The 20,043-nt window shown below is 34.7% G+C and overlaps 1 protein-coding gene across 1 annotated transcript in view; it reads right to left on the reverse strand.

The window, feature by feature from the left end:
* LOC120625655 (glutamate receptor-interacting protein 1) overlaps positions 1-20,043 on the reverse strand; it is a 101,825-nt gene that overhangs the window by 45,813 nt on the left and 35,969 nt on the right. The gene's annotated exons all lie outside the window — the stretch shown is intronic.

The following is a 20,043-nucleotide window of genomic DNA, read 5'->3' on the forward strand; positions in this document are numbered from 1 at the left end:
AGTAAACTCATTAATTAATTTATTCACGTACCTATACTGACTGACCAGCAATTCTATACTGTCATACTCAGCTAAGGTAGATATGCTACATCCGGTGTTTAATTTTTAAACCACAGAATTAAGTACATACGGAATCCGTGTAAACGACTAATATTAAATCATCAAAATCACCTACACTTTAGTAGTGTTTCTCGAATAGGCGGTTAGTCACTTAATGCATTTAGCAGTTGACAGTAATTATTTTACGTCTAATGGTCAAAACGTTTACCATAAAATGAGGAAATTGGGAAAAGTTTGTGAGCTAGCAACATTCCACGGTGAAGTAAGGCGTGCTCAGAGGCTATAATAGCTGAATGAGGATTCTGTATGTTCCTAATTCTTTGTTTTAAACACAATTTTTCAGTTACTACCCCTACCCACGAGCTCTCTGTCTAGTATCTGACATACATCTTAAAATATTCAGGTCGCAACCACATTTGCATTTGAAACGATACAGTTGATGCATTGATTGCAGTATAGCCGCTATCATAGGATTTGTCATGACTTAACTATTATTTGTTACTACGAATGTCATTTTACGGCCGATTGGCGCAGTTGGCAACGACTCTGCTTTCTGAGTCCAAGGCCGTGGGTCCTATTCCCCTAACTGGAAAATGTTTCTGTGATGAATATGAATGATTTTCAGTGTCTGGGTGTTTATATGTATATTATCAGTATTTATGCATATATATTTGGAGCGGTGATATCCCAATGGGTTTCGACTTCACTCTCGGGGGGGCGTTTTAAGCATTCAAAATATCACTTGCTTCAACGGTGAAGGAAAACCTCGTGAGGAAACCTGCATGCCTGCCTGAGGGCTCTTCATAATGTTCCCAAAGGTGTGTGGAGTCCACCAGTCCACGTCTCATTATGATAATTATTATATATAAGGTCATAGGCCAAGATTATTATTATAACACGTTATTTGTACATACAGTCAAGAATATATACAAGTAACAAAAAGAAAACAGTAGAATACAAAAAGCAGCCTTATCGCTTAATAGCGATGTCTGCCAGGAAATCGTAGAATAATGGAAAAATAAAACATTATCGACTACAATGCAGGATACAAATTCTATGATCAACATTATCATATAGTGTTTTTTTTAATTTTACTACAAGTTAGCCTTGTCTAACGTGACGTTAGACTCAGGGGTTATATAGTCTATGGTCGTAGCGGGCTAGCCCGTTACTTTTTTGGTTCTACACGTCGTCATACGGGAATGCTAAATCATTTGGCGACACGATTCGTCGGTGGTATCTAGCGACGGTCCAAGCCTCCCATCTTAGTAACATCTTCACTTACCACCAGGTGAGATTGCAAATTCCCCGATTGCCCCTGCTGGGAATCAAACCCAGAAACTCCAGCAAAAAACGAGAACGCACAGCGCTGCGCCAGAGAGGTCGGAGATGTGGCGATTGAGATGCCTTTAGTCTAACAGTGGTCTGTTATAGACTACTGATGATCGATGACAGTACTGAGCATGGCATAAATATCTTAATTAACATGTTTACGGGTTATGTTTTTTAGTAATAAATAATATAGGAACAAGCCTATAAAACAGTGCTTTTTACATTGCATGCAAAAACACGTCCTGCAACATGCCGCCCTGTGTCCATCAATGTTGAGACGTTGGTGTAAGACTCATGCGCCTGTACTGTACAGCCTTCAGACCGGAACACAGCATTGCAGCAATGCTGTTTAGCAGCAGAAATAAGCATGGCGATAGTACTTCCCAGACGAGCTCTGTCACAAGAAAGAAGATTGACGGACAAACGATTAAAATGGAGAATTCCACAGTTTTTCTAAGGGTGACCTTGGATTGTAAACTTCAATGGGGTGCCTATATAGAGACATTAGCGGGTAAACTTAGCTCAGCCTTTCTATGCAGTCAGAAAAATTAGATAGTTCACAGACATTGTAACTGCTAGGGTGTCTATTTTGCGTATTTTTGTAGTGTTATGTCATATGGGATCTTGCTATGGGGCCAAGCAGCTGCCCGACAGCAAGATTCTATATTTATATTACAAAAAAGAGCTGTCCGATCAATATACAAACTTCGATCACGCGAATCTCTCCGTGAAAAATTTAAAGAAATAGGGTATTCTTTTATACTTTTTTATAACAATTTAATCTTTGTAAAACAAAACATTAATCTATTTTATAAATTTAAAATGCATATAAAAAAAAATATATATATATATATCAATTAACAAAAAAAGAGGATATAAACAATGGATTGACTAGAAACGGTCATAAATTAATGATATCAGCATATCGTCTTAGAGGAAAGTACAGAAAACCTTTGTGGGGCTGAGTCCTACTTTTATAACATGCTACCGAAAGTAATATTAGATTTACCATTACGTAAGTTTTCAGAATGTAAAAACACATTTAATACATCGAGGTTACTATACTATTGATGAATTTCTTAATGACAAGGTTGCCTGTAAGCAAGCTGCTCCGCTTTCATCTCACACAAGATAGAACAAAGATGTTAGAAAAGAGCAACTGCTGAGTTTCTTGCCGGCTTTTTCTCGGTAGAATCTGCCTTCCGAACGGTGGTAGAGTCACTACAAACAGACATACTTGACGATTCAAAAGTGCTTATATTAGGCCTATTTGAAATAAATGAATTATGAATTTAGAATTTTTTGAAAAGCTCTACTACTAAATTTGCATTACAAGCTTTGCCTTAGGTTGGAAGTTATCTACTTTAGTTTTGTTGATAGACTTTCGATAAATAACAAATGAAATAGAACAAAGGGGGAGAAAGTGGATTGTCTAACGCCGATCGCAATTCTGTATCAGAATGCATTAGAGCTAAGCACGTTCTCGAATTTATAGAACAATTTAGAGACACTTCTCACTAGAACAGACATAAGACGGTCTTAAGCTGTGCGAAAAAAAATGTCTTTGTTAAATAAATAATTGCTTTACATTAATTGTATAAGTGACACAAAAATCCGAATGTTAATTGTTATTACATTATTGAATAAACTAAAAAGTAAGAAATAAATATTTTCTACAACATTCTTAAGTAAAATATAAAACTAGAGGAACATTATGTACTGCCTGTGAAACTTTTCTGTGAAACTGAATACCTAAATTAAATTCTAAATTCAAATTCAAAACTTCTTTATTAATGTGGCCTATCACAGGCACGAATAAAGCGTTCATACATATAACATGTTTACATACTTGTAAGAAGATGGTGATAACTTCGTTCGCCAACTTAAACCTAAAGCTACGAGAGAAGAGCCCACAACAAACTTAGCCGGGTAATAGTTTCTGAGTAAACCACTGCCATAGTTTTTACTGAAGAACAAAACCAAAGCCCTTACATCACATGCAAAATTAAAATCATGTGACTCCTGTCACTTTATTGAGTACGCGTCGCGTAACGTAGGTATTATGCGCGTGTCGGTCTTTTAACATCAATAGGGTTGCCATGAGTAAACACTTAAAATGTTTTGAATTCGTTTGTAAGGAACAGTTATTTTTTGATAAAATATTTTTTTCGCGCTCATTAGTGGGTAGGTTTGAAATTATATTTAAGTTATATTAGTCGAACTCAAAACCTTCTACAAAATTGCTTTTGCTTTTCCCGTAGCCGGAAGTTAATGGTTGCGGAGTTCTCTCGACTCTTCACCATCAGCTCCTTTATTGTAACGAGCATAGACAGAGTGTGTCGAGAAATCGGTCCTGATCATTGCTGTACCTACTGTCTATTTAGATTGCTAATGATCTGGCTTTTAAACCATAGACAATAAATAGCTTCTGACAACTCTAATGTCGTTATTCTTCTTTCTTTTAAAATACTATAAGTTGAGATAACCTCAGTCTTGTCTTATATCTGCGCTAACCTTTCAAGGAACGTGAACTATCTTTAATTCAACGAATCCACTTAGCCAATGTTCTTTCTAAGAGAGCATTTACAATTTGAGCTGAACGACTTTTAAGTGCTAAACTCTTATTTATTAGCATTTAAACACTTGAAATTCGAATTGATGGAATCATTAGCGTAAGATAGATAATTTTTAAATAAAATATTATATTAAATTTTCGATTTCAAATTTCCGAATTGAATTTTCATCACATTATCTTTTTGAACTGTTTATCTTTCAAGCTATTCATCTATGGAATTTGCTCTCTGATGGAAGCTATTCACACTCCGAAAGTAACAACATAAGAGTTATATCATAAATTATTACCCATATTGGTTCACTATTTTCATATCAACATTTTCTTCTCAATCATTTTTAAATATTCATCCCATATATTATTTAAAGGACACTTTTCTCTAATGATACCATATTTTATTTTGATTTGTATCATCGAATATGATATGATTCTTGTATATATATGTTAACATACAAGTTAACATCTATGTAATCATGAAAATAATAATGAATTATTATTAGTTGCATTTGACACTCTTCGTTGTCTTCCAGTCACTAAAAGAAATGCTTTCCACAGATTTAGCCTTTAGCTAGTTCTTTTAATATCCAAATCCTAAAAAAAAAAAAATTGAGAAACAAAACAAGCCAACGTTTTCCGAATGCTATAATGAATCATACTCTTGATTCTGTATGACATTAAAATTGTACATTCTTGTGAAATACATTATGAAACTAACGTTTAATTTTCACAATTCTTAGCAGAAAATTGCCCAAGTTTGACGTCACAATTTTTTACAATTTTAATGTCAATATCATTCAAAAATTCAAACGAACGAACGAACTTGAGGGCCAAATCTCTGTTTGGATCTCGAGTGGGTATAACTTGGATCTTTAGATTACTCACCGTGTCTTTGGGTTTCGTTTGTTAAGTACCTTTAATGCCAGGCCTGATCAATAAACATTGTAATACCTACTTTAATGTACGTCGATGGTTGAAAGGAAAGTCGTGTACTCTTAGACTCCTTGACATTGATATTGGCTGATATCGATTTCTGTCCCTTCGAAGACCTTCAGATCCGTTCCAGATTTAACCAGAGACGTGGTACAAGTTACAATAGTTTATAAATCGTTAAAAACGTGAAATATTTCATGACGAACATATTGCAAAATAATACTGTGATTGATAACTTAACATTTTGGTTTATTAGGCTCTCTTATTTAATTCTTAGCTTTATTTGACATTAAGAATAAAAGGGGCATTTATTTAACATGTTTATAAAAGAAGGAAAAACGTTTGAAAGTCGGCTGAAAAATGAAGACATTTATTTATAAAAATCTTCTTGCTACTCCTACTGGTAGTGATTCATCGTCAGCGGACTGCGGAAATCCGATGGCAATCAAAACGCCCGGAATATCCTATGTCAAAGAAAAACGATGGACGTTTTTATTTTATTTACACGCATTCGTAAAAGATAGTGGTACGTGATTTTATAAAACACATCGTGGCCTCTCGATAAAAAGATAAAAGGTTTTTTTTTATATTATCTATTTTACATATTATCTTACAATAACTTGTTACATTAAGTTATAAAGCTGACCGACTGCTGGTCTCCCACTTAGCATCAGTTTAAGCTACAGTGCTAGCTTGTAATGGGACCCTAAGGATACGTACCTAAAGTTATTAATCTGACGAACTTCTTTAAAAATTAAAAGCTATTATAAATTTTAAACTTATCAAAATGTACAAAGAAACAAAAATTTTAATAAATTGTAACGAACATATTTTATATGTAGGTAAGTCATTACGGACAAAACTTAAAATTTATTTATTAGGGTAGTGGTAAGGATATCTTTTTGGAAAAACCGAGTTCTACCACTTCTAATTTTTCGGAGTTATGTGGGTTATGGGCAATTAAATATAACTTTTTTTTTTGGCGTGGCGGAAAAGATTTATTGCTACCTCCGACCCCTAGGCAGGACGGACGTTATGTGGGACTCCCCCCTCTAAAGGCGGTATACCCGAACTAAAAACCACCACGGCATGGACATGCCGTTTGGCTCTTGTTGGCTTTGTTAGACGCTCGGGGAAACCGCTGTATACCTCCCGGACCTCTAAATTATTTATCACTTGCTCCAACAGTAAAAGAAAATACCGTTAGGAAACGTGCGTACCTGAGAGTTCTCTATAATGTTTGCAGGGGTATGTGAAGTCTACCAATCCGCAATTGGCCAGCGAGGTGGACTACGGCCTTATTTTTAATTATTCGTAAGCAAGAACAGACTTGAAAGCCGGCTGATTTTTTGAATCCCGAGAGACCATAAAATCACGGTAGGTACTCTCTGTGAAAAACATGCATAGTGTTAATATTTATTTATTTATTTATTCCCATCTTACATTTTTGTCATTACACGAAAAAGTTCTCCTAATACGACAATGCAGCATGTTATGTAAATTTTAATAATATATATAACTATAGTTTAAATAATATAATAATATAATAATAATAATATGTAATATTGTTGTGTTGTATGTAGGTGAATTGGAAATACAAATATTTATTTTATTTTAATTGTTAAATAGTAATTATTCCGTAGTTATTGTTTACTTTTTAATTATATTAAAAGAACGGACCTCTTTTATAATCCAATATCACATTTTTTTATTATCGGTTTGTCTTCTTTTCTCAACTCACTTATCATCGCACTACGACATTTAGGAGCCGAGCAAACGAAGTAAAGGTGCAGGCAGGCGATTAGACACGGTCGGTCGCGGCATATTGTGTAGAATAGTGGATGAAATTTTAATGATTGTTCAACTAAAATGATTTTGAAAAAGCGCTGAGTTGATTGCCGGCTCTGCTCGGTAAAATGTGCCTTTCGAACCGGTGGTCAGTCACTACAAACAGACTGACTTGATGTTGCAAAAGTGCTTATAAGCTAGGCTTACTTGAAATTATGGAATTTTGAATTTAATTAATATTTGTATCGAAAATTTACTTACAAGAAAGTATACAAAGTGGTATAGATATACCGTGATGTATTTCTGTTTGTTATCGCTAATCTCAAAGTGCTGAGCGTTGAACAGTTCTCAATAAAGTTAATGTAGAAACCTTTTATCACTCGGCCAGCTAATGAGGAGTGGCATACTGAAGGATTGATGACAGCTGGAGCGACAGCTAAATTCTAACGACTCCTTTTTGCTTACGAATATTCAAATTTGCTAAATTGACTTATAACTTTTACTGTTTCTAACTTGACAAAATCACTGCTTAATATAGAAATTCAGAGAAAATGGAAGGAAAATGAACAGGGCAAATTTATATAACCCGTCATAATCATGTTCGTCACTTCGACCGATTGATGAACAATCCTGTACCTCTTGTTTCCAGCGGCTCCCAGTGACTCGTTTGATGTCATCTTTGCAACTATCCAGTTTCTTAGAGGCTGACAAACACTGCCTTCACCGGTCGCCATTCCAGAAACTTCAGACCCCAACGTCCATCGGGTTATCCAGACTATGTGCCAGCCCGCCCAGTGTCATTTCAGCTTTGCACATCTTTTGGGTCGCAGAGTTCGAGTCCAGACGCACTTCTAACTTTTCTAAATTATGTGCGTTTTGAGCAGAGTCTACTAATCCGCACTGGACCAGCGTGACTATGGCCTTAAACTTTCTCATTGTAGGACGAGACCTGTGCCTTGTAGTATTCCGAGCCACCACTAAGTCTTAAATGTAATGGTGTTAGCCTAGTGGGTAGGGCTACGGCTTCTCTTTCGGGGGCACCAAGTTGAAACCCCGGCGCAAACCTCTAATTGTTCGGAGTGATGTCCTGTTTTTTAATGTAAGCAATTAAATATTGCTTTAACGGTGAACGAAAACATCGTGAGAAAACTTTTATGCCTGAGAGATCTCCATAATGTTCACAAGGACGTGAGAAGTCTACCAATCCTCACTTGGCCAATAAGCACTTCCCACTCTGACAGGAGACTTGTGCCTGTAGAGGGACGTTAATGAGTTTATGGGGATGCAGTTTAAAATAACATAAATATAATTCACTGATATAAAATGTATGATAGATATGGTGAAGCTCCCGACCCTGAGAATGGAAAGATCTTACTCCAAGGTGGTGTTGCGCTCGGGGACTGTGGTCTAACCATGCATTTTTTGAAGTTATATACATGGTACTCATATGTGAAAATTTCGATATCGCGTGTCTTTTACGATTTCGATATCGATTCAGCAGTCTTCACCTAATCTCTTTAAGCTTACCTATCACTCGCTCCAGGAGTCTGAGCTGCTGAATTAAAGATAGCACACGTCCCAGGCGCCGGTAGCGAGTGATTCACTAACTTGACTTACGAGAGCTCGCTCGAGAATTTATTCACTTACGTAACCGACGAGTTCGATTATAGTTAGCTGATCATCCTGTAGTCTAGTGGTTATTTTTTTATTATTGATTAATTCTAATAACACGTGAGATCGCAGTCAAGGGATAACATGTAGGTTTCACTTTGACGGCCGAGTGGCGCAGTAGGCAGCGACCCTGCATTCTGAGTCCAAGGTCGTGGGTTCGATTCCCACAACTGGAAAATGTTTGTGTGATGAACATGAATGTTTTTCAGTGTCTGGGTGTTTATCTGTATATTATAAGTATTAATGTGTATTATATTCATAAAAAAGAAATATTCATCAGCTATCTTAGTACCCATAACACAAGCTACGCTTACTTTGGGGCTAGATGGCGATGTGTATTGTCGTAGTATATTTATTTATATTTATTAGTTCTATCTATTTAGTGTAAGGCCCTGCTGTACTACAAGATGTGAAATAAATATATAAATAAATAATAAATGTGATAATAGTTGTTAAAGTCCACCGACCCGCATTGGAGCAGCGTCTTTGCTCTAACAACGAGAACCCCGAACCGAACTTCCTCTCCCGAGAGAGAGCCTAGCAGTGGGATGCCAGACTTGGACCATCTTCGCGCGGTGTGCTTTCCGAGGTAACATTAATTTAAAAAGAACGAAAAATCGTCTTTATTATCACACATTTGTGTCATAAATTTGTTTAAAATAAAAATGTGTGACGAAGGAGCTGGCTCAGGATAGGTGCATACTAAAAAGCGCAGCACTGGTTCCAGCAAGCCCCCTTAGTCCCCTTACAACATCCTAACAGACATTAAAAAGCTGACAATGATGACCGTCTCAATGGAAATAAGCTTACCAAGTTATGCTGTCCAAAATTAAAAAAAATATGATCCCTAATAAATTAATAAATAAATAAATACACACCGCGATCTAGTCCTAGTAAGCATAGCTTGTGTTATGGGTACTGACCAAGATAACTGATGAATAATTTTATGAAATAAGTTTATATGTATAATACAAAAATACTTATAATATACATATAAACACCTTCCTTTTCCCCCCGGACCTCGGTATCGAGTAGACGTGCGATCATAGTGTAAATTTTTATATATATTAATATTAAATTAAATTGTGTTCAAAAAATAAATTTAAAATAATAGGAGTGCATAAGTGTTCAGGAGGTCTACTAGGAAGCCACAGGCCCCGTCTCAGCGGCGACGTCAGAGTTAAGAGTGTATGCGCCGCCCCTTCAGGACAGCCATCTTGCTGGAGGGCGTGATTCACTGCTGCGCAAGCGCCTCCTTCATTGAAGCCATCTTGTTCCGAGGCGTGGCCGTTAACGTTGACCTGCGCTGAGCTCATGCAACCCTGGTACCTGACAATTACTAACTGTAACGATTGTGACATTTGAACATCCAGACTTTTGTTATTGTTTGTACAGCGAATGGAGCACATGCGCATTTGATCTCTTAGTTGGGGTATTATAATGCCTGAGCCATACTTTCGACTGATATGATTGGTAATGCTTGTCCCACACTGTCGAGGAGTTCAGATTTGATAAACTAAATTACCTTCTAAGATTATCAAAAGTTAATATAACATAAATTAAAGGATTCAATATGAACAAATCATTCTCTGAATCTAACATTGCGGAAGATTCGCCTAACAAATCGGACTCAACATCAAGTTTTGTCTCATTGCGTAACAAAAGAAAGAGGGAAAAAGAGGACTTTAGTTTTGAATTCTCTGTATTCAAGGAGGAAATGAAAAGCTTGATACACTCTATGGTGTCCACAAATAGTGAAGAAATAAAGAAAATTACACCGACACTAGCAGACATTCAGCAATCAAATCGAAACATAGAAAATTCTATTGCATTTCTCACATCTCAAAATGAAGAATATAAAAAGAAAATTGAATTATTGGAAATGCAAGCGCAGGAAGATAGAAAATACATAACTATTTTGGAAGATAAAATTGAAGACATACAGAAAGGGATGAGGAAAACTAGCTTTGAAGTTAAAAATGTGCCGAGGAATGATAAAGAGACTAAGGAGGATTTGCTTGACATGGTAACTTGCCTGTCCAAAAACATTGATTGTGAAATAAGTAGGTCTGATATAAGAGACATATATAGAGTACGTCCAAGAAAGGAAGGACAAAGGAATACGCCTATAATAATAGAAACAATGTCAACAATAACCAAAAATAACTTCCTTAAAATGAGTAAGTCTTTTAATATAAAAAACAAGACAAAAATCTGTGCGAAACATTTAGGACTACGCCGTGAACCAGACACTCCGGTTTACATATCTGAAAACTTAACAGCGAAGGCCTCCCGACTATATTTTCTGGGAAGAGGGCTTACAAATTCGGGTCTATATAAATACTGTTGGACGTCTTATGGCAAAGTGTATGTGAGGAAAGACGACAATTCGCGAGTGATTCTGATTACTAACGAGGCCCAAATTCAAAAACTGCAACAAGAAGACTGACTATGCTTAGTGAATACAGTGTCAATCACTCTTATAAATTTACATTGTTACTACATCTATCTGATTGTATATAATCTTAAAACATGCGAGCTAAATACTTTCATACACACATCACTTACTTTACTCACACATATCTCTCAAAGGTCACATTCCATAACTTACAATTACAAATTACTACCAAAAATCACCCTATATAGTTTGCTATACACACCAAACATACTCAAACAATCTTTACCTAAAAAATCTATGTTACTACTCTGGAATATCATAGTTGTAACACATGAATTGCTGCTAAGAAGGACGTATATTACACTACACGAAAAATACTGTAAGCTAATCTTTAATCATACCGTGGTGACGAACACTTGCTTCACACGCATACAGGGAAAAACATTTCAAAATGGATAATACACTATCAACAGTGAATGAAATAGACAAAACTGAAATAGCTACTTCAATAAATTGCGATATCGAAAACTTAAATGAATATATACATATAAATAAAAAAGATTTAACTATTATCACCCAAAATATACGAAGTATATATAAAAACATTGATGACTTACAAGTAACAATATCAAATCTAAGGCATGAAATCGACATATTAATACTAACAGAATGCAGACTTGACGACAGTAAAAACTTACCTCAGTTAAATAACTATATATCATTTGCTACAGCTAATCGTCTCAACCAAAACGATGGGGTAGTAATATTTGTTAAAAGCAATCTTAATCCTAAAATAAAAGAAATTATCTTAGATCAAGCATCATGTGTTCAGATTGATATTTTTAATCATATCATACTAGGTATATATAGGTCACCTTCTAATACTAATACTGATAGATTTACTGAATCACTTAGAATGCACCTTGACATAATCAAAACTTGTAAAAGTATTGTAGTAACTGGAGATATTAATATTAATCTTATCCAGAAACCTAATGAAAGTTCCACAGATCATAAAAATAGACATAATTATCTAAATATGCTATCTACGTTTGGACTTTTACCAGGGCATATATTACCAACTAGAGATAATAGCTGCTTAGACCACTTTATGCTAAAACTGGACAGAAAAAAGATCAATGCTAGTGTAGCTGTCTTTAACACAACCATCACAGACCATCTTATGGTATTTTGTAGTTTAACTAAAATTAAATATGCTAGAGAGACTACTAAGAAGAAAACTTATATTGATTTTGACAAAGCTCTTATAACACTAGCAAATAAAAACCTATCTTCTTTACTGCAATGTGACGACCCGAACAGTTTACTTGAAACTCTAACTACTAAAATCACTGAATCTTTACAAGAAAATACACATACTATGAATTTACCTAAAAAACAAAGAACATTAAAACCATGGATAACTCATGGTATCTTACGCTGTATTCGTCATAGAAATAATTTGCAAAAACAACTAAAACGTAATCCAGATGATAACATACTTAAAATAACATTTAAAAGATATCGCAATTACTGTAACAATTTAATTAAGAAAGTAAAACGTTTACATGATAGGAAATTATTACTTGATAAAAATCCAAAAGTGCTATGGAACAATGTAAGAAATTTAACTAATTCAAAACCCAGTAAAACAACAAATTCCCAATTACTAGACATCGACCCATGTCCTGCAAAGGCAGTTAACTCGGTAAATAACTTCTTTGCTAATGTTGGACCCAACCTTGCTAAAGAAATTGAATCAAACAATCAATTATCACTCCTTCACAAATCAATAGAGATACCTAACGGTAATAATCAATTGTCATCCTTTGTTATCTTAAATACCGATCACGAAGAGGTAACTTCAATTCTCTTGAAGTTAAAATCAGACAGTGCTTCTGGTATTGATAACATCCCTACAAAGTTTTTAAAACGCTCAAAAGACTTAATAGTTCCCATACTCACTTATTTAGCAAATCTTTGTTTTACAAAAGGTGTTTTCCCTTCACTTATGAAGCAATCAATTATTACTCCTGTGTATAAAAATGGGGAAAAAACTCAAATCAATAACTACAGGCCAATTTCAGTATTAACGGGTATGTCTAAAGTAATGGAAAAATTAATTAATAACAGACTAATTCACTACCTAAATAAATTTAACATATTATCTACCTCGCAATATGGCTTTAGACAAGGGAAAAGTACGCAAGATATCATCTTAGATTTAACTTCGCGAATTACTGACCATCTTGACCAGAAAAATAAATGTCTAACTGTCTTTTTGGATCTAAAAAAGGCGTTCGATACAGTTTCTATCCCCATCCTTGTAAAAAAACTACATAACATAGGAATTAGAGGAAACCAGCTTAACCTGATGAAGGACTATCTAAGTAACCGAACTCAGCGCGTAAAAATAGACGACTCTATCAGTTCTGATCTTGAAATGACCTTTGGTGTTCCACAAGGTAGTGTCTTGGGACCTACCTTGTTTTTAATATACATAAATGACTTATGTGATTTTAAAATAAATTCTGGACATATTTACTCTTATGCAGATGACACTGCTATAGTATTTTATGGGAAAACTTGGATAGAAGTTCATAGCGCTGCCGAAACAGGCTTAAGAAAAATATCAAGTTGGCTTAATGCTCACTTTCTCACACTTAACACTAATAAAACAAACTATATATGTTTCGCAATAAATAATAAAAGTCAACCAATTACATCAAATCTAAAAATACATTACTGTGACGACCAGAGCGTAATTTGTACGTGTCCTACCATTGATAAAATAAACTCAACCAAATACTTAGGCATAATTATTGACCAAAGATTATCCTGGCATTCCCATCTTGAATTAATATCTAGCAGAATTAGAAAATTAATTTGGATCTTTAAAATCTTAAGACATGTTGCAACAAATAAAGTTGTTAAACAAGTCTATACAGCTCTTGCTAAATCCATACTGTCTTACTGCGTTCCAATATGGGGAGGAGCATCAAAAATTAAATTCCTTGAATTAGAACGTAGTCATCGCGCCTTGTTAAAAGTAATGTACTGCAAACCATATCGATTCCCCACAATTGAGCTATACTCCATAGATAACTTGTTGAGTGTGAGAAAGCTATATATATTACAACTATTATTAAGGAGGCATAAAACAGTAACCATAGACATAAACACAAAGACGAAAAGAAGAATAAACATTAGAACAGGTTCAAATATTGTAAAAACTACATTTGCTAAAAAACAATATACTAGACAATCGACTTATATCTACAAGAAGGTAAACAGTTTATTAAATATACACTCACTTAATACTTACCAGCTTAAAAAGACTCTAACTGAGTGGCTTGGAAAACTAACATATGAAGACACTGAGGCATTACTCGAAGCAAACAAGTAAAATCCCAATCGCAACACAAACACTCACACACACACACACACACACACACACACACACACACAAACACTCACACACACACACACACACACACACACACACACACACAGAAACACACACACTCTCTCCCGGTTATTGATTTGATTTTATATATATAAGAATATATACACAGATAATACATATTATATACATTTTACGGAAGGCGGGACACCCTGGCACAAGTAAAATAATTACTTAAAAGGATGTCCCAACAACGGATAAATGTTAAATGTAAAACGTATTTTTTGAATAAAAATTTTTTCATTTTTTTTTCATTTAAACACACATACACAACAGACATTTACTTATTAAAATATTTTTATTTTAATAAATAAATGATATTTAAGTACAGGTTCTTTAAGTTGCACGTCAAAAGTTGACAAAATTATACTCGCTCTTGGCTGATTTTCTTGGCTTGATTATAAGGTAGGTACGTAACCCTAGAGCCTTTTAGCTTTAAACTTTAAATTTAGGGTTACGTGCATACGATAAAGTCATAAATTGTGTAAAACAAATTTAATCATAGTAGATAATTTTACTACGCACGTTAATAATTAATTATGAACGGTATTTTAATCAGTCATTAATTTTAAATCTAACATTGTTCAAACAGAACGCACTTGTCAGTGCAAATTAATTGTTAAATATTACGCGCAAATATTTTAGTAAAATTAATTGTATATTTTGTCACAAACATGTCCATTATTAGCTTGTTTATATGGATATAATGTGAAGCTCAAAATAACATGGGTGACATAGCAGATAGCAGCAAATACCCACTGAAAAGCTGTGAGGTTTTTTTGGCGAGCCTGTATTTTTATCGGCTACATCTTTTTTAAGACCGGAACAGATCATTGCTGCTTGGTGGCAGAAATAAACATGTGGTGGTAGTACGTCACCACCAAAATGTTTTTTTACTAAAATAAACATGTGGTGGTAGTACGTCACCACCAAAATGTTTTTTTACTAAAATAAACATGTGGTGGTAGTACGTCACCACCAAAATGTTTTTTTACTAAAATATACATGTGGTGGTAGTACGTCACCACCAAAATGTTTTTTTACTAAAATAAACATGTGGTGGTAGTACGTCACCACCAAAATGTTTTTTTACTAAAAAAATTGCCAACAATTCTGTCTTTGCAAAACAACTAAAAAGCAAGAATAAATATTTTCTACAAAATATTTAACTCAACGTGCTAAGCGAAATGTTAAATTACCTAGTATTGATATACTTTTTAAAACAAAGATTGAATACGGTTTCGTTTTATATAGAAGTTTAGGGGTAATGAGTTGCTGAGTTATGAACGTCCGATGATATTGAAGCGGTTATAGCGCAGTGGGTAGGAGCTCGACTTCACTTTCGGGGGAGTTCGAACCCCAGCACCTCTAACTTCTCTAAGTTATGTGCCTTTTAAGTAATTAAAAATATCACTTGCTTCGACGGTGAAGGAAAACATCGTGAGGAAACCTGCATGCCTGAGAGTTCTATATAATGTTCTCAAAGGTTTGTGGAGTCCAGCAATCCGCACTGCGCCAGCGTGGTGGACTACGGCCTTTACCCCTTTTAATTAAGAAAGGAGATCCGTGCCCTGTAGTGGGCCGATATTGGGTCGATATGAAGATGATGATGATATTTAGATTTGTATTTAAGAAGAAGAAATACTTTATTGCACGTATAAAATACAGGAAAAGAAACAGTAATGAGTATCTACACAATGTAGACATGCAAAGGCGGCCTTATTGCTGCAAGCAATCTCTTACAGGCAACCTTGGTATTTAATGTAAAACAAACTTGTAGTTCGGAATCACTTTAGGTAGGCCGTTAGTGTAACTATCACCAACATGCGAACGACTAGCGGGACGAGCGTCATAAAACCAGTCGGGAGCTTGTGCGTTTTAACTGCGAGATCGGTATGGACTATGGTTGCATTACACCGGTAGGAACGATCGTAAATGTTTATACGTCTGTTAGTGTGAATATTTGTATGTTAAAATTATTATTGGTAAATTAGAATCAGGTGTTAAGTAATATATGTATGTAAAAGTATTGAGATTAAGTTTTTTGTTTATACAACGTGTAACGGAAAAACGAAATAATATTGAAGGCAAATATTAAATCGAAAGAAGGATATTTAATATAAAAACGAATTCAAAACATTCTAAGTGTTTACTTATGGCAACCCTATTGAAGATAAAAGACCGACACGCGAATAGTACCTACGGTACGCGACGCGTTGCTTATTAAGAGACAGGATTCACATTATTTTAATTTTGCGTGATTTTAGTACTGATAGTAGTTCTTTCAGTAAAAATATAGCAGTGGTTTACTCAAAACCTTTTAGGTATTCGGTTTCACAGATAAGTCTCAGAGACTATAACAAAACCTCTAAAGCCTGTAAAATATTATTTCGGCTTTTATTGACACGATTTATATTGTGATTAAACTTTACAGAAGCGTAGAAAGTATCTAGTAATTTACTACATTTTACTTAGCACTGACTTAAAAATGTTGTAGAAAATTTATATTTTATTGTTTTTTTTGTTTATTTCAACATACCTAAACGCGCTTAAAATGTGCACTTTTCAAAAGTACAATCCTTGACTCTTACCCCGTAGAGCCCGTTATGAAATTAATTTGCTATAACGGTTCTATCCAAAATATAAACTAAGTAAAAAATTTAAGGAACCCATCAGGCCATCACGTGGCTTTGAGTGAGGGGGCAAAATTAAGCAGCAGCGAGGGCTTGACGTCGCGAGATTGGCAGTAACGTCATAAACGAAAGTACTTATAAGTGAAGTCATACTTTAATATGTGACGACTAGTCTCTAACATGGGGTAACATCACTGAGATATTTTACACGGTTATTATACTGTAAACTAAATTGTAAATAGAAGTAACATGATGTGGAGAAGGAAGTCAGGGGTGGCTTAAGATGTAATAATAATTATAAATAAATATACAACGACACTCACATTTCGCCACCTAGCCCCAAAGTAAGCGTAGCTTGTGTTATGGGTAGTACCCAGATATGATGACTGATAAATATTTTTATTTATCAGTCATCATCATGAATAATATACATAAATACTTATAATATACAAACAAACACCCAGACACTGAAAAAATATTATTCATAAAATTATTATGTCATCTTCGTACCCATAACACAGGCTACGCTTACTTTGGGGCTAGGTCGCGATGCGTGTATTGAGAGAAAGAAGAAAGAAAGAAAATACATTTATTCATGTTAAGTGTTACAAACAGTACATCTAATATATTTATATAGTAACAGAATGTATGTGTGTAACACTAGACAAAAGGGCTGTGCAGTATTGTGGTAGGCCATTTATTTATTTATTTAACTTTGCTGCGAAGGCTCTTATGCCACTTCTATGCTATAAAGAAGTTAAACGACTCATAGTACCCTGAAGTTGATGGGAGCGGCTGTAGCTAACCAACTTGCAAACCTAACGAAAAAGATGTCCCAAGCAATATAGCGTCCCGTTAAGGTGTCCCGTAGAAACTGATTTGGCATACGTTTTTTTTTATTCCACTACAAGTTAGCCCTTGACTGCAATCTCACCGGGTGGTATGTGATGATACAGTGTAAGACGGAAGCGGGCCAACCTGTAAGGGGGTCATACCACTAAGCGGTTTCTACGCGACATCATACCAGAACACTAAATCGCTTAACGGCACGTCTTTGTCGATAGGGTAGTAGCTAGCCACGGCCAAACCAAAGCAGAGTAGAGGAAATTCAGAAGTTCTAAATTCCAATATTGCCTGTGCCGGGAATCGAACCCGGCACCTCCTAAAATTTACAGCGCTCACCGCTGCGCCAGGGAGGTCGACAAAATAATAACACAGCTAACTGGTTAGTCTTTTATTATCTTAGAATGCATCATTACTTACCACCAAGTGAGATTGCAGTCAAGGAAAATGGCGTGTAATGGATTTGAAAATAATATTTATCGATATAAATTTATATATAGTCCTACGGATTTATCTAAGAAGTATTCTCGTTGTTTATATCCAAATTCAAGTTCAAATTTTCTTTATTCATGTAGGTTGTTATCACCATCTCACAGTTTATTTATATTAAGCTATGAAGCTAGAGCATTTCACACCTAAGCTTTTTTATCGTTTAAGTAATCCTTAATATTATAATAGGAAAGAAATACGATCGCGATTATTAAATCAGATCTTGTCGAAAATACTCTTATTTCGAAATAAGGGCTATAAATGCGACATCTTAATTATGCCTGGCTTAGTCAACCCTTATCACACCTAAACCTTGCGACCTTAGACCACAGATAGAAATAATTGCGACCGGGTTTCAGTAGTTGACCACTTTGACAGTTATTTAACTTATTGTTATTTAACTTTGGGCTTTTGTTTGTTTCTCAAAGTTAAGGTTATAGAAATTTCACGGAATACGATCCGCAGTTCAGACGTTAAATTAAAATAAAAAAAAATTGAAATAAAATAATCATCCTTTTAGTTTTTAATGTCATATTATTAAAACATTTGACAGAGAAAGTCAAACAAGCTTCAAGTTGTGTGCGTTTTATGTAATTAAAATATCATTTGCTACATCGGTGGAGGAAAACATCGCGAGGAAACCTGCAAGTCTTAGAATTCTCCTCAATGTTCTCAAAGGCGATGTACGGCCTAAACCCTTCTTATTATGGTAGGAGTTTATAATATATATATATATATATAAAAACTGTTGCAACTTGCCATACAAGTATTTACGTCACAAATCGCGGTTACGGGTGTAGTACGATTTCAATGAAATAGTCGATCCCACAGATTGCATCATCACTTAGGTACCATTTGCTATCGAATAGAAATAAAACACGTGCAGTTTTGCCAATAAAACCCGGCCTCTAGCCGTGTTCAAAATATCAAAAGTCTATTGAATCCAGAAACTAATTTACACAAGCCTTTAATCCTTTCAGAGCGGCAACTGTGAAAACCCGCAATGGGCAACAAAATATCAAATTTACTTTTCATCTCTGATGCGCTAGCTTGTGTTTATTTTTCTTTTCAATGGAAATTATTGTGTAAGAATGAGAGAAACCGATTTCTAATTTTCGTTTACCTTAATTATTTTTTAATAGCAGTAATAATATGGTCTACATTACTCAACTCGTCAAGCCTGTTTATTTTATAACCATATTGAGGAAGTTGTGAAAAAAAAATGTAATGTGCCATTTTATTGTGGCGGCCATCTTGGACTGATTTTCATCAAACATAGAAAATTTTCAAGAACACTCATGACTTATTCACCTTTCAAACAAAAAACAAAATCATAATCAGTATATCCGTTCGGGAGCAACGAAGCCACACAGGCATCAAACTTATTACACTGCGCCGTGTTTGCGTCGGAGGTTAAAAATAAAATTAATTTAAATGTATTTTTATTGTAATTACAATTTAACGAGATATATATTCGCTACTTTTCTAAGCTTAATCTTATTTTAATTTTAAGCAGATTTAATTTCAATATTACACTAAAATGTTAAAATTAAAATAGGAGCCGCTGATTTTGAGACACGTCCTCTTAACAGCTCCACCGATAAATTTTATTAAATTAATATAAATGTTTTTTTTTAAATTACACTCTGATGACATAAAAAGATATATAAGCGCTGCTTTTCTAAGCTTTATGTTATTCTAATTTTAATTTTAAGCAGATTTAATTTAAAGATTACACTAAAATGTTAAAATTAAAATAGGAGCCGCTGATTTTGAAACACGTCCGCTTAACAGTTCCACAGACATATTTTATGAATCCAAGTGACAAATCTACTAAAGTAGGGATTAACCCATGAATATTATA

This window comes from Pararge aegeria, chromosome 8 (assembly GCF_905163445.1).
Source record: "Pararge aegeria chromosome 8, ilParAegt1.1, whole genome shotgun sequence".
NCBI classification, from domain to species: domain Eukaryota; kingdom Metazoa; phylum Arthropoda; class Insecta; order Lepidoptera; family Nymphalidae; genus Pararge; species Pararge aegeria.